The sequence below is a fragment of the Rhineura floridana genome, chromosome 2 (assembly GCF_030035675.1).
Source record: "Rhineura floridana isolate rRhiFlo1 chromosome 2, rRhiFlo1.hap2, whole genome shotgun sequence".
Classification (NCBI taxonomy): domain Eukaryota; kingdom Metazoa; phylum Chordata; class Lepidosauria; order Squamata; family Rhineuridae; genus Rhineura; species Rhineura floridana.
The window spans coordinates 163966504-163980475 of NC_084481.1; the positions used below are offsets into that span (position 1 = coordinate 163966504).

General features: G+C 41.2%; 1 protein-coding gene across 8 annotated transcripts in view; it reads left to right on the plus strand.

Moving 5' to 3' along the window:
- Nucleotides 1-13972, plus strand: part of SIPA1L1 (signal induced proliferation associated 1 like 1) — a 240839-nt gene that overhangs the window by 117698 nt on the left and 109169 nt on the right. For 6 of the 8 annotated variants that reach the window (XM_061611192.1, XM_061611187.1, XM_061611186.1 and 3 more), the window contains one exon: nucleotides 8265-8333. The exons of the other annotated variants lie outside the window; for them this stretch is intronic. The gene's annotated coding sequence lies outside the window, so the exon portion shown is untranslated. The remainder of the gene's footprint in view (nucleotides 1-8264; nucleotides 8334-13972) is intronic. 8 annotated transcript variants of the gene reach the window in all.

Here is a 13972-nt window from a genome sequence, read left to right on the forward strand (position 1 = left end):
AAAGTGGGATTGGACCAAAATGAAGGAGGTGTGAAAATTGGAGGGAGAAATATCAATAATTTAGGATATGCAGACAATACCATACTACTAGCAGAAACCAGTAATGATTTAAAACGAATGCTGTTGAAAGTTAAAGAGGAAAGCACAAAAGCAGGACTACAGCTGAACGTCAAAAAGACTAAAGTAATGACAACAGAAGATTTATGCAACTTTAAAGTTGACAATGAGGACATTGAACTTGTCAAGGATTATCAATACCTTGGCACAGTCACTAACCAAAATGGAGACAATAGTCAAGAAATCAGAAGAAGGCTAGGACTGGGGAGGGCAGCTGTGAGAGAACTGGAAAAGGTCCTCAAATGCAAAAATGTATCACTGAACACTAAAGTCAGGATCATTCAGACCATGGTATTCCTGATCTCTTTGGATGGATGTGAAAATTGGACAGTGAAAAAAGCAGATAAGAGAAAAATCAACTCATTTGAAATGTGGTGTTGGAGGAGAGCTTTGCACATACCATGGGCTGAGAAAAAAGCAAATAATTGGCTGTTAGAACAAATTAAACCAGAACTACCATTAGAAGCTAAAATGATGAAACTGAGGTCTTCATACTTTGGACACATCATGAGAAGACATGATTCACTAGAAAAGACCATAATGCTGGGAAAAACAGAAGGGAGTAGAAAAAGAGGAAGGCCAAACAAGAGATGGTTTGATTCCATAAAGGAAGCCAAAGATCTGAACAGGGCAGTTCACGACAGATGCTGTTGGAGATCACTGATTCATAGGGTTGCCATAAGTCTTGAAGGCACATAACAACAACAAAGGGTAGCCATAAGTCGGGATCGACTTGAAGGCAGTCCATTTCCATTTTCAGAGTGGTAGTACAATGGAACCAATTACGTAAGGAGGTGGTGGGCAACACTGGAAGCATTCAAGAGGCAGCGGAACAGCCACCTGTCGGATATGCTTTAATTTGGATTCCTGCATTAAGCAGGGGGTTGGACTCAATGGCCATATAGGGCCCTTCGAATTCTACTATTCTATGATTCCATGAAAACTGAAAGTGTTACTTGCAAAAATTCCATTTTCAGGACAAACTAGACGGTGCAATTAATGTGTTTTGGTTTTGTTATTTAAATTCATTTTCACAAGAAAAGGAAAGACAGTTCCAACAGTCATGAGTGTTAACATTCAATTCATACAATCACAACAGTAATACCAGAAAGGGGTGGAAGAAAAGGAGAAGAGGATTACACCACAGGAAAGCAAAAAGTAAGCTTATAGTTGGCATTTTGATCTAGAAGTGAGGGGCACTATAAATGTGTGTGTGGGGGACATCAAGGGTAAGAGAAGGTGTGGTATCCTCCTGCACATACAGCACAAGACAGGGTGGGTGTCTTGCTCCAGAGAGGAGGAGACAAGCCTCATGGCTTGGAATGGAAGCTGAGAGGCAGCTGAGAGCAATATAGGTTGGCAGTATGGAGATGCAGAGGAAAGTAGAGTCAGAATGAACTTGGAAGGTTGAGAAGCAGTGGGATGGACATGGATGAGTAGGCAGGGGCATTTGCTCCATGTGGAGAAGTAATTTTCAGGTAGATGTCAACTGCATCTTTTCAGCTTTCTTTGGCAGCCAGCCATTGGGCAACACATACTGTTTCCAATAGGATGTGTGTTTTCAAGGAATGTGGGGAACGGAGTTTGTAAAGAGGAGAAAGATGCTGGCAATCAGACACAGTTTATTAAAAGCCTCTGTCTCTAAATCTACCATGTCTAAAGCTGGCAGCTGGAAAGCAGGGCAGAATCACAATAGTGTGTTTTATCTTCTGAAACTCTTTAATCAAAAATAAACAGGTTTCTATAGCAATCTCTGTGTACTCAAAGTTCTAATGAGATTTCCTTAAAATATAGCAGCCACTTTTCTCTGAAAGTCGTCTGCATTTATTTCATTCTTTTCAGATATCTTCTTGCTTTCATGGATAGAATTTTGATTGATTTCAGGGATAGAAGACTTATAATAAGTCAGAAGTGTTCAGAAGCTTTCTTCAGACCTTATTGCTTACCATGGGAAGGTTGAGGGTATGTGAGGTAGGGACAGAAATGTTGGGGGCAGGAGGTGGCGCACACACCCTGCGCTGGCATTCTTTATTCAAGTATAATGTCTAAAGGAACTTTTGTGAGAAAAGCCTACTTGATTAGATTCTTAGTCTAAGAATGTGATAGATGATATGCGTGCATGGATTTGAGATATTCTGGATGATGGACTAAGTTAAAATGGGGAGATAAAGAGAGCACAAACACAAAATGCTCCCTGAAGCACTAAATGTTCATAGTATTATAAAGTTATCAGATCAGTTCTGAACAAGTGCAGAATTTGATACTAGATTGCAGAATTCAGCATCCTGACAATGTTTCTTCTTTCCTTTCTTCCCCCACCTCCAAAAAAAAGCTTATAGCGGCAAAGACTGGCTTGAACAATACCTGGTCTGGTAAAATCTCTGAAGCCAAAGTGGGATGGCCAAGGGCTGCGGCTTTAGTACTCTGCATTCCTTTTTGTCCTTCCTCATGACTTCCAGAAGCAGAATATATTATGCAAAATAAACAAATATATACAAATGCCTCATTTGTATAATCACAACTTCAGCATTTTTGTGGCACAGTATATAGGTATCTTGGCATAGATTTATGTGCATATAGAGGTATCTAATTTTATATCAAGTGAGCCACCTGCAGTTCTTATTCAAATGCTGAAAATTCTCTCAGGTTAGTATCTAGGGCAAATGTTCTCATTAAGTGTGTCTCATTTGGGCAATGCAAAGCATCGCAACATTATTTTATATTTATTACCATTATTTATATCCCACCTTTCAGGATAGAAATACTTACAAGATAGCTTACAAGTAGCAATCCATTTTTTAAAAACCCACAGGAAAGAAAATAAACATGTAACAAGTCATTAAGACTTTCCGCAGGGTAGCTGATGGTAGATGACTCTGTTGAGGGAAGGAGGGAGCAGTCTTACTGGAGCAGGCTCTGAGGTAGTCTTTGCCTACCCTCCCCACAATAAATGAGGATAGTGCATGCATTGGTGAATGAAGCTCATGTTCTTAGATCCAATTGTGGTATTAAAGGTCAGAATTAGCACTGAGGTTTGCTTGGTTCCTTCCAAATTCTCACTTTGGTGATCAGAGGTGACAGAAAGGTGCTGTTTCAACAGCGTGGGATAAAAGCAGCAAGTTCTGCCTTGCTTTCCAAGAAACCTCTATTACTTATTTGTGTCTCTGTTCAGGCACACACTTGTACAGAGCATCTTTGGGACATTCTAGAACTAGAAACTAGACTTTTTGTAGTAGGGTACTGTTCTATCCTAGAGAGTGTTCTCAGCTGGGGACAGGATTGGAGCCTGGGGGAGGGGGAGGGTGCTAGGCACAAGAGTTGATGAACACGAGGGCTCATAAGGCTAATTCCAGTTCCAAATCCAGGAAGCAAATTCAGATTAAGCAGAGGTCAGGTTCCAGTGAGGCAAGGTCAGACAAAGCAAAGGGTAAATACAGATAAACAAGACTAGGCAAAGCAGAGGTCAAAGTCCAAAATGCTATTCCACCCATTTTTGTGCCACACCGTGGGAACTGGCTCTCTTAGTTTCTGAGTCTTTGTCTCAGGAGCTTTTGGCACCATCCAATTATATTGGCTCATTGTCAGCAGCGTTGAGAATTGCCTGTCTGTCTGTACGCTCAGTACAGACCACTGTACCCTGTAAATTCTTAATCACAAACACCTCATTTCAGTAGTGGGTGAGTTCCACATGGTCTAAGCATAGGGGTGATAAAGATAAAGGGGGTTCTTGTCAGGACATACCCACAGATGAGCCCTTTAAGAAGCGTAGAAAATGCAAGGAAGTACCCTCCATTTTTAAAAACCCATGGGATGTTGACCACCCTTGACAATCTCATTGTCCTTACACAGACACTTGGAAGGGTCAGCTGATGGCTCAAAAGTTCCACTGACTGATTTTGAACTAGGAGCAGATTTCAGATTGGTTTGCATTATAGAAGTGAGCACACCAGTTTTGCTCTCCTGCATTTTCCAGTACTCTAGCTCTTGACACCCTCCACGCCTCAGCAATTTCATATCCTGTATTGATTGATGAATGCAGTGTCCCTTGGCCTACTTTTGACCTCCTGACCATAGTTATGTCTGCATTGAATTTTTTATTCTAGATGGCTTTTGAACCACTACAAGGAAATCTGAAATAAAGTTATTTCTGTTCTAAAATTGTACTATTTTCAAGAAATATGGGTTCAAATTTAATCCCCTTTTGAGTTCACATATTAATTGCATAGAATTGTTATCTCATACCAACACATTCTAATTAATTTTGTAATTCCATGGAATGGCAATTATGTCTGTATCATACAGATATATTTGTCCTGGCTCTTGATACCTTGAGTGATCTTAACAGTCAATAGCATATGCACAGCTTTAAAAAAAATTTTTTTAAATATCACAGTCTTTAATTATGTTCTGTGCTTTTATTATTCTCCTGTTAGTTGAAACTATTCAAACAGCAGCAATAAGATGGTTACGTCAGGGTGTGAAGAGAGCTAGGCTTAAAAATGTCATGTATGTTTTGAATTTTAAAATTGGCTATAGCACATTATTTGTCTGGTTACCTGGTATCTCATTTTGAATTATAATCTTGGTGATATTTTATACATGCCAAACAAATCAGTTCTACAATGCCAAGCAAAATTAATGTGATGCTAATACTGCTTTTGAGCTATGTTTACGTAAATTTCAGCCCTGAGGTATAAATACTTAATAAGTTTCTAAGGGATCTAAACCCAAATAAATCCTCCTCATCTATGATGCGTTCAACTTTCATTTGTGGTTTGCCCTTGATGAATGTTTGTGTGCATTTTGCCCTTCTTTAAGACATGAAAGTGAACCTATGGAAATATCTTCATAAAAAGGTTTATTTGTGTTTATTTTGCATGAATCTGGGTAGATAAATATGCTATTAAAGCTTACATTTATGGAAAGTGTAAAGTCTTACCTGTTGAGCAAGGAATAAGGCTGTAATGCTGTGGGGCATTCACTTCTGGTTGGTTACCTAGGTAACGCTACATTATTCATTTAGACTTTATACTCCTTACACCAAAGTAAATTTTGTTATGGATGTTAGCCCCATAGTTCAATTTCCCAGTTTGCAATTTATGTGCTTTTCATAGTGATGGATTCATTTTAGCATATGGGGTTCTTCTCCCAGAAGTGCTTGGGAATTGTATATCAGTGGCCCAATTCATTGCTGGGCATTTATGGGCCACCCCACTTCTCACACTGTTCTTTCCCTGTCTCTAAGGTGCTTCCAGACTGGGGCTTAATTTACAAATGGTTCACTGAGATATCACAAACTAGAAACAATAAGGCAGGAATGGGGAACCATTTTCAGCCCAAGGGCTGCATTTCTTTCTGGACAAGCTTCCAGGGTCCATATGCAAGTGGTGGGTGGGCCCAAGGGAAAAAGTGGGCAGAGCAACAAATGTGAATTTTACCTTTGTACAATAGACTAGTTTCTATATGCATCTACACATTCCTCTCAATCCTCCATCAAGGCAGGCAAGAAGCATTATCGATGAGACACATTCCAGGCAGACAAAAGCACTCAAGGAAGGTCCAAAGCAGGGCCAGTGAGGGGTGTGGCTGACAAGGGGGAGTGACCTGGGGAGAGCCCTGGGAGGCCTTGTGAGCTGTATTTGACCCCCGGGCCTGAGGTTCCCCATCCTTTACAAAACTAGCTGGAAAGTTCTGCAATTACTGCAGCAGCACCTGAATTTAAAGTTATGATAGATAGTGCCAGAAGGGACCTCCGATGTGACACCTGGCGGTCTTGAGTGAGCCTGTCAAGAGAATCAGCCAACTGTTGCAAGTACCTACTATATAATCTTGAGCTGAACAGTGGAGGCTATAAATAATGATTCTGTTCTTGTGAGCATTACTTTGGGAATCTGACTGTGAAGTTTTATTCTGCTTTTGACAAGCATATTTTAATTCAAATTCCTTCCTTTTAGGTATAGAGATATATAAGGTTACCTTTGTTGTTGTTGTTATGTGCCTTCAAGTCTGTTACGACTTATGGCGACCCTATGAATGAGTGACCTCCAAGAGCATGTGTCATGAACCACCTTGTTCAGATCTTGTAAGTTCAGGTCTGTGGCTTCCTTTATGGAATCAATCCATCTCTTGTTTGGCCTTCCTCTTTTTCTACTCCCTTCTGTTTTCCCCAGCATTATGGTCTTTTCTAGTGAATCATGTCTTCTCATGATGTGTCCAAAGTATGAAGACCTCAGTTTCATCATTTTAGCTTCTAATGGTAGTTCTGGTTTAATTTGTTCTAACAGCCAATTATTTGTCTTTTTTGCAGTCCATGGTATCCACAAAGCTCTCCTCCAACACCACATTTCAAATGAGTTGATTTTTCTCTTATCTGCTTTTTTCGCTGTCCAGCTTTCGCATTCATCCAAAGAGATCAGAAATACCATGGTCTGAATGATCCTGATTTTAGTGTTCAGTGCTACATCTTTACATTTGAGGACCTTTCCTAGTTCTCTCATAGCTGCCCTCCCCACTCCTAGCCTTCTTCTGATTTCTTGACTATTGTCTCCATTTGGGTTAATGGCTGTGCCGAGGTATTGATAATCCTTGACAAGTTCAATGTCCTCATTGTCAACTGTAAAGTTACATAAATCTTCTGTTGTCATTACTTTAGTCTTTTTGACGTTCAGCTGTAGTCCTGCTTTTGTACTTTCCTCTTTAACTTTTCATCAGCATTCGTTTTAAATCATTACTGGTTTCTGCTAGTAGCATCGTATCGTCTGCATATCTTAAATTATTGATATTTCTCCCTCCAATTTTCACACCTCCTTCATCTTGGTCCAATCTTGCTTTCCGTATGACATGTTCTGCGTACAGATTAAACAAATAGGGTGATAGAATACTTCCCTGTCTCACCCCCTTTCCGATTGGGAACCAATCGGTTTCTCCATATTCTGTCCTTACAGTAGCCTTTTGTCCAGAGTATAGGTTGTGCATCAGGACAATCAGATGCTGTGGCCACCCCCATTTCTTTTAAAGCATTCCATAGTTTTTCATGATCTACACAGTCAAAGGCTTTGCTGTAATCTATAACAATACAATTAAATCTATCATTCTTGTTTTTAAAAATAGAAGTGCTATAAGTGGAGATGTGTGATCTTTTTTATAGGTATGAAGGAGATAGAGGGATGGATCTGCACTCATATCCCTCTACACAGTGCAAATAGCATCTACGCACAGACAATTTTATCTACACCTTCAAAAGCTGAAAACATGTATAGACATATGCACATGGTTAATAGAGGGGATTGGCAAAGAGAAGGAACTTTTCCTCCCCACCCCTCCACACCCCGGTCTGTCTTATAGGAATACCATCCTACTCAGTTGTCTTCCCTTCCCTGTCCCTTCCTTTTTGAGTAGCTGGGGTGGTACGGGACTGTCTGGCAACATCCCAAGCAAACTGGAGCTGTTACCTGTAACTGCCTGTGTCCTAGCAAAAGAAGTAGGTTGTAGAGAGCTTTCTCGGTAGATGAACCCATATTGAGGAGCTTCTGCGTAAGGAGGCCTGATTAATTTTTTTCTAAAAGAAAATAGTTTTTAACTTGCTGTCTTTGTTTAATATATAATGGCTTTATTGTTTTGTATTTTCTATTCATGCAAGCCACTTTCACTTACTGTTCGAGACAGAAGTGTGGATATAAATTATTTAGATAAGATAAATCAGCCAAATATACTACACGTTACCCAATTTCCCACATATTTACTCTCAGCAAATGATATTTAGGCATCCATTGAAGGGGTTGGCTAGATGGTTTGTCTCATGCACACTATTTTTCTGCAACAGCAAGACATTTCTACCATCAGTACAAAGTCTCTCTCCTGCATTGTCTTACAATCTAGTATGTATTCTTAGGCCACCATATTCATATTCAGGGGTTCAGAGGCAGAATATAGATTTTCTAAAGCAAATTGAATAGTCGTTTACAATGAAATACTTCTGCCCTCTGCTTGCACCTAAATTGGTTTCAACACTTCCCTTGGATTTCTGTAAATAGTTTCTCTTGCATAGATTTGGCTTTCCCTCCTTCCTTCTTAATTTGCAGTGTTGTTATCAACCATTGAGTTCCCCCTAAACATTTTGTAATAGCGGCATATTATTTTTTCTCCAGGTTGTACATTTCAGTGTGTGGATGCTGAAACTGAAGTATTTGAATTTGCCAGGATGCCATGAAACTACAGTAGGTGCTTCTTTCTTTTCCAGTCTACTCTTATTTGCCAGATCTATGTGTGTACACATGAAATCATTCAGCTTCATTCATAGGTCTGGATCCAGACTTTGGTTGCCACCACTCATCATATGCTCAGAGGCACATGTTAGCAAATTCTTCCAAGCTACACAGGAAGTAGATTGGACTGTGAAAGACCAACCCAAATTGTGTTTGCATTATGACCAATTTGTAGGGCAGTACAATATCTCAGAGAGGAGTTCAGGTCTCCTGCTCCCCTGGTGCATTCACTATAGCTGCCCAATTTCCCTGCTTTTTAAAGTTTGATAGAAATACCTGTTGGCTATAGGTACGTTCTTCAACCGCAAGATTTTTTGCCTAATAGTGAATTTCTCTGCTTTTTAATCCGGGAGGTAAGGAATGGAATCCTGTGCGAGCTTGCTGAGAATGGATTGATCATTTCCATGCTTATTGAGTTAAGTGGGATTTTCTCCCCTGCAATCATGCTTAGGATAGGTGAAACTGACCACAGGACATGTGGAAGGGAGGGGAGGGAGGGTGAATGGGAGGACGGGGAGGGGAGCAGGCAGGAGAAGGACAGGTTTGATCTTTTGCATGCTTATTGAGTTCAGTGGGATTTACTCCTGTGCAATCATGCTTAGTATAGGTAAAAGTGACTGGGGGGAGGGAGGGATGGCTGGAGTGAGCAGGGAAGGACGAAGAAGGAAGAGAGGAGGAGGAGAGGGGAAGGAGGGGAAAGCCAGGTTTGATCATTTCCATGCTTATTGAGTTCAATAGGATTTACTCCTATGTAATCATGGTCAGGATAGGTAAAACTCACCATGGGGGAGGAGCAGGGGGAGGGGAGAGGGGAGTAGAAGGAGGGGAGGGGAAAGGAAGGGATTGGAGGGAGAGGGGCAAAGGAAGGCGCAGGGGAGGGCAGGCTTGATCATTTGCATGCTTATTGATTTCAGTGGTATTTACTCCTGTGCAATCTTGCTTAAGATAGGTAAAACTGACCAGGGGGAGAAGGAGGGGAGGGGATTGGAGGGGGAGGGGGAGGGGATTGGAGAGGGGAGGGGGCAAGAGGGAGGTGATAGGAGGGGGGAGAAGGGAGGGTGGTTTTGATCAGTTGCATACTTTATGTGTTCAGTGGGATTTATTTCTGTGCAATCATGTTTGAAAATGGAAATGGACTGCCTTCAAGTCAATCCCAACTTAAGGCAACCCTATGAATGGGATTTTCATGGTAAATGGTATTCAGAGGTGGTTTTACCATTGCCTTCCTCTGAGGCTGAGAGGCAGTGACTAGCCCAAGGTCACCCAGTGAGCTTCATGGCTGTGTGGGGATTTGAACCCTGGTCTCCCAGGTCGTAGTCCAATACTGACCTGGGGGAGGGGCAGGGAGGGGAGGGGGAAGGGAGGAGATTGGGTGGGTAGGCATTGGGTAGAAGCCCCTTTCCTTTTGAAAAGGAAAACATTGTGAACAGTATCATTTATTTTCAGCATTTCCCTCTTTTTATTCTACAGCAGGCACATATAACCTCCCACTCAAATTTAAACCAAAACTGCCCGTGGCCACATCCACAGCATACCTTTATTTCACTTTGGACAGTCATGGCTTCTTTCAAAGAATCCTGGGAAGTGTAGTTAGTGAAGGGTGCTGAGAGTTGCTAGGAGATGCCCTGTTCCCATCAAAGAGCTTCAATCAGAGCACCTGACTGTTAAACCACTCTGGCCACTGGAGCTCTCTCAGGGGAATAGGAATCTCTTCTCAGCACCCTTCACAAACTACACTTCCCAGGATTTTCTAATGGAAGCCATGACTGTCTCATGTCAAATCAAAGTCTGGTGTGGGTGTGGGCCCCTGATTAGGCAAGCCCAGCAGCTGTGAGTCTGGCTTTTAGAACACTGTCAGTTGGTTCTTAATGAGCTTGCCCAACATTATCATTCAGTTCAATGCAAAATTTCTTAAATTAATTAAAAATCAGCCAGGCATTTTTTAAACTTCTAAAGTGCAGAAGATGAAGGTCAGAGTATGGGGCAAGGTCAGCAATAGGATTACAGGTATTCTGTGAACATGGCTGATTTTTAATGAATTTCAACAGATTATGAGAACTCAGATTAAAAAGTCCAAAAGGGGTCTCAGTTTTTTTCTCTTTAGACTTTGAACTCTCAATTCTTTCTGACTGTTTTGTGTATTGCCATGAATATTGAGAGTGTTGTTAAACAAGCGTTTCTGATTTGTAAGGTTTTGTTTTGAAATGAGCTTATAGGAAGCATCAGAATGGCATGGGAGTATTTTCAATTTAATATTGCAGAATGTGAAAAATCCATGCTGGCTATATAATAAAGCCCTTCCTTCCAATAGGTGCCATCTTTAAAAACATCTTTAAAAAAAAAAAGCTTTAAACACTTCTTTAATTAAAAAAAAAGCTTTAAAAACATATTACAAAGCAATTCCAACACAGACTGGATAAGGTTTGTTGAAAGAGGAACGCCTTCAGTAGGTGTTGGAAAGATATTGTTGAAAGAGGAACACCTTCTAATATTTAAGGGAAGGGAATTCTAAAGGGCAGGTGCCACAACTGTAAAGGTTCACTTCCTATGTTGTGCAGAACGGGCCTCCTGTTAAGATGGTATCTGCAGGAGGCCCTCACCTGTAGAGTGCAGTGGTTGACTGGGTATATAAGGGGTAAGACAGTCTTTCAGGTGTCCTGGTCTGAAGCTGCATAGGACTTTGTGCACCAAACCAGCACCTTCAACTTAGCCCGGTAGCTAATAAGTAGCCAGTGCAGTTCTTTCAGCAGCGGGGTGACATGTTGGTGATACCCTGCCCCAATGCGTAGTCTTGCTGCCGCATTTTGCACTAGCTGCAACTTCCGGACTAACCTCAAGGGCAGCCCCACCTAGAGCACATTATACTAATCCAGCCTGGAGGTTAGCATTGCATTGACAGCAGTGGTCAGGCTATCCCATTACAGACATTCCTAGCCACTGAGGTCACCTGGGCCTCTAGCAACAAAGATGGATCCAGGAGCACCTCCAGACTATGGACCTGCTCTTTCAGAGGGAGTACGACCCCATCCAAAGCAGGCAACTGACCAATTATCCAAACTCGGGAACCACCAACCCACAGCGCCTTTGTCTTTCGAGGATTCAGACCACCACCGAGTCCAGGCAGCGGTCCAGGGCTTGCACGGCCTCTCCCGATTCAGATGTTACAGAGAAATAGAGTTGGGTATTGCTGACACCTCGCCCCAAGGGCTTCATATAGATGTTAAACAGCATGAGGGACAAGATGGTACCATGCAGCATCCCACAGCACAACTGCCAGAGCCAAAAGACAATCACCCAATGATATTCTTTGAAAACAGACCCCTGACAATATGGAAAAGCTCCATTGGATGGCTACTTGAGGTTGTGATGGAGGCAGAGAAGTGGGCCTTCTTCTCCGCTCTTACCACTACAGAGTAGGCACAGTTATGATGTTTAACTCGTGCCCAATTAGCCTCACAGCTAATCAATATTTACTGCATTCCCTGGGATCTCCCTTTTTTGGAATTGGGGTATATAGTGAACACTCCCAGTCTGTAGGCCATTGTTTACTTTTCCATGTTGACAAATTTCAACAGTCTCAGTATCCTGCAGCAACTCTATTGGTATGCCATCTGTTCCTGGTGATTTGTTTCTTCCAAGTATTTAAAGAGTAGCTTTCACCTCACATTCTAAAATTCTTGGTTCTTCATCATACGGTTCCTCCATGAATGAATCTGTGTATTGCTTCCATCTTCCTTTTATTTCATCTCATTCAGTCAGTGTATTTCCCTGTTCATTATTCAACATCCCTACTCTTGGTTTAAATTTCCCCTTAATTTCTCTAATCTTTTAGAATAGGGCTCTTGTTCTACCCTTTTTTGTTGTCCTCCTCTATTTCTATACAGTAACTATTATAATAGTTGCCTTTATCCCTACATACTAGTTGCTGTATTATTGCATTTAGGGTTCTGACAGTGTTTCTGTCTCCTTTTGCTTTTGCTTTCTTTCTCTCTTGAACGATTTTAAGAGTTTTGTCAGTCATCCATTGAGGTCTTTCTCTCTTTTTAACTAGAGGTTGGGGGGGGGTTTGCATTCTTCCCTGATAATGTCTCTGATTTCAATCCATAGTTATTCTGGTTATCTATCAACTAAGTTTAAAGCCTCAAATCTGTTCCTTATTTGATGTCTATATTCTTCTGTGATGGTATTTAAATTATATTTTGGCATTATGATTGCTTTGTTGTTCTTCTTTAGCTTTATTCTGATTTTCGATATGACCAGTTCATGATCTGTACCGCAGTCTGCTCTTGGTCTTGTTTTCGCAGAAAGTATGGAACTTCTTAATCTTCTGCTGCCAATTATATAATCAATTTGATTCCTCTATTGACCATTTGATGATGTCCACGTGTACCGTCATCTTTTCGGTTACCCAAAAATGTGTTTGCAAGAAACAAATTATTGGCTTCACAGAATTCAGTAAGTCTTCTCCTGCTCCATTTCTATCTGCTAAGCCCCATTTCCCCATAATTTCTAGTTGTTCTCTGTTCCCTACTTTTGCACTCCAGTCCCCCATGATTATTAGAACATCTTGTTTTAGTGTGTAATCAATTTCTTCCTGCACTTCTGCGTAAAATCTCTCCAATTTCTCTTCTTCTGCGTTTGCCATTGGAGAATAGACTTAGATGATGGTTGTGTTAGTAGGTTTCCCATTAAATCTCATTGATATCACTCGCTCAGACCTTGTGTTATAGCTCCTAATTGCTTTTGCTACATCACTTCTCACTATTAAAGCAACCCCATTTCTTCTTAATTTCTCATTTCCTGCATAAAATTTTTTGTAGTTGCCTGATTGAAAATGTCCCATTCCCTTCCATTTTAATTCACTCATGCCAAGTATTGTAATGTTGATATGTTCCATTTCTTTCTTGACAATTTCTAAGTTTCCTTGGTTCATGCTTCTCACATTCCATGTTCCTATTGTGTGTGTCATACAAGTATTGTAATGTTGATATGTTCCATTTCTTTCTTGACAATTTCTAACTTTCCCTGGTTCATGCTTCTCACATTCCATGTTCCTATTGTGTGTGTCATACAACTCCGGACTCTCCTTTCGCATCTGTGCGCATCAGCCTCTGGGCTTCCTTTCGGCTTTGACCCAGCTGCGTCATTAGTCACAGTGCTACTCGTACTTGTCCTTTGTTCTTCCCCAGTACCTTGTTGAGTGCCTTCTGACCTGGGGGTCTTATCTTCCAGCACTATCTTTTGTTGAATTTTGGATACTCTGTTCATAGCGTTTACATGGTATGAGGTATTCAGAGATGGTTTACCATTGCCTTTCTCTGAGTCTGGATGCATCTTAGTCTGGTGTTTCAGCTTTGACCATTCTGCCTTGGGTTCCCCTGCTAGGCGTCTAGCCTCTTGGTCTAGACTCCTGATGGCATTGCTGTCAGCTTCTTCGACACTCTTAAATCCCCTCACCACGTTAAGGTGTGCGTCTTAGAGGAGGCACCTTTGCCATAGCGAGTGATTAATTTTATTGCTATTTGTTGCTATGTGCTGCTGAACATCTCTTTATTGCCATGCTTATTGGTGCATTTTAATGTGGTTCAGTT